The sequence below is a fragment of the Dromiciops gliroides genome, chromosome 1, assembly GCF_019393635.1.
Source record: "Dromiciops gliroides isolate mDroGli1 chromosome 1, mDroGli1.pri, whole genome shotgun sequence".
Classification (NCBI taxonomy): domain Eukaryota; kingdom Metazoa; phylum Chordata; class Mammalia; order Microbiotheria; family Microbiotheriidae; genus Dromiciops; species Dromiciops gliroides.
The window spans coordinates 658,722,650-658,725,015 of NC_057861.1; the positions used below are offsets into that span (position 1 = coordinate 658,722,650).

Consider the following 2,366-nt stretch of genomic DNA (forward strand, 5'->3'; position numbering starts at 1 on the left):
CCCATTTTGCAGATAAGAAAACTGAACCACAGAGAATTGACATCTCAATGGTCACACAGTAAGTGGCAGAGCGGGGATATAAATCTAAGATTAAATCCCAACATGCCTTGCTGTTGCTACTGTCTCACAGATGCTTCTCACCATCAAGGGGTTGTTATACTGGGATTTGGTCACCATCACAGAAATCCAAAGAGACAGTTAGTTATTAAAGCTGCAGTATGAGGCATGGTTGGAACAATGTGTTGGAAAAAGGATATTACTTTCTCTTATTTCTCATCCTACCTGTCTGAGCTAGAGATAAAACTAAAGCCAGAGCATGACTGTCAGAACCAGGTTGGAAAGCCAACTTGTCCAAGTCCATGTCTAGGTTCTGCGTGATTCAAGTCATATTAGCAAGTGACTCCAATGAGCTTGACCCAGCTGCCTTATAAATTGGTGGCATGGTGCTTGATTCAGTAGCACACATACTAAAAATGGAACAATACAGAGAAGACTCACATGGCCCCTGCACAAAGATGACAATCAGATTTGTGAAACATTCCATATTTTTTGTTCTCTGCATTCATTTTTGTCCATAGAAGTGTCACAGTGGTCTGCTTGCCTCTGGTGTTCTCAAATGCCTAATTCTCCCTGATGTTCTCCACTTGGATATGTAGCCTCTTTTGTCTCACAGGGATTCACAGCATGTGCTTTAAGCCCACATTCTGGGTATTTATTAGGGAAGGAAGCTTAGCAGTAGCATGGCTAATGCCCAATCAGAAAACAACAACAAAATAATAATAAATAACATGTCTATAACACTTGAAAGTTTGCAAAATACTTTACATGCAATAACTCATTTTGATCCTTACAATAACCTTGGGAGGTAGGTGCTATAAGTATCTCCCTTTTACAGATAGGAAACTAAGACACAGAGAAGTTAGGTGACTTGCCCAGGACCACACAGCTAGTTTCAGAAGGCAGGATTTGAACTCAGTTCTTCCTGACTCCATGTATTAATCAGGAAAAAAAGCTAATCAGTCAGGATCAACTGGCTCTAGCATTATTTTCTACCTGTTGAGGTCAGTCATACTCTCAAGGTCATGGAAATCATAAACTACAGCCTCAACTTGCCCCAATGCAAGGGCCAGCCAGCTCTGTGAACTTCAGGCCGTGTCATGGGTGATTCTCACACGGCCACATTTCTGTTTCTTCTTTTAGAAAGGCTACACGATCTAGCAGCTGTGGAGCCCAGTCACTATAATAAGCATGCTGTTGGCACCTGTTGATTTAAAGTGGCTGGCCTGGTCAGGTGCTAGGGATCGAGCTGACCAAGAATGTACTTTCAGGACCTATTGTTGTTGTTCAGTTGTTTCAGTAGTGTCTGACTCTTCATGACCCTATTTGGGGTTTTATTGGCAAAGATAGTGGAGTAGTTTGCCATTTCCTTCTCCAGATCATTTTGCAGATGAGGAAACTGAGGCAAACAGGGTTAAGTGACTTGCCCAGGGTCACACAGCCAGTAGGTATCTGAAGCTGGATTTGAACTCGGGTCTTTCTGTTCTTGTTATTGTTGTTTGTCTTCATTCTTAAAGAGGACTATGACATTGGGGTGATATCATGACCTGCAGTGAATTGGATTTAAATGAGGGAGGGCTGTGCAAAGTCACCAACCTCACTCTCTCCTCCAGAGCAATCTAGGTCCAGTGGCAAGATATACATCAGGACAACTGGAGGTAGCCCTGCATGTTTAAGGCAATTGGGGTTAAGTGACTTGCCCAGTGAAGTGAGATCTGAACTCAGGTCTTCCTGACTCCAAGCCTATCCCTCTATCCACTATGCCACCTGGACCTAGTAAATCTTAAATCAAATATATAGTAACATCATTCATCATTAAAGAAAATTCTTTGTTACTCCAGGCCCAATAATTAAATGAATGAAAAAAATGGTGGCCCCTTTAATGACTATATACAGTGGGGAAGTAAAGGACCCCTTACCCAGAATCAGTGAGACTATCAGGATTCCATTTTATCATGTAATGATTCTTTTTTTTTTTTTTTTGGTGAGGCAATTGGGGTTAAGTGACTTGCCCAGGGTCACACAGCTAGTAAGTGTTAAGTGTCTGAGGCCAGATCTGAACTCAGGTACTCCTGACTCCAGGGCCAGTGCTCTATCCACTGTGCCACCTAGCTGCCCCAATGATTCTTTTAAGACACCAAGTTCAGGCATGACTACCATTTCCTTTGACAAAGATAGTTTGTTTTCATACTGACATAACTTAAGGTACATTCCTCCAGTTTCCTAGTTTTCTCAACCGTGACTTCTCAGTTCTTATTTTCCCTATCCATCTGTCCTGTTTAGCTTGATCCAGTCCTTTCAAGATCCCA

At 42.1% G+C, this 2,366-nt stretch overlaps 1 non-coding gene across 1 annotated transcript; it reads left to right on the forward strand.

The window, feature by feature from the left end:
- Positions 1-443: 443 nt before the first annotated feature.
- Positions 444-550, forward strand: LOC122737580. Its single transcript, XR_006354405.1, has one exon. It is a non-coding gene; the product is annotated as a U6 spliceosomal RNA (small nuclear RNA).
- Positions 551-2,366: the final 1,816 nt, after the last annotated feature.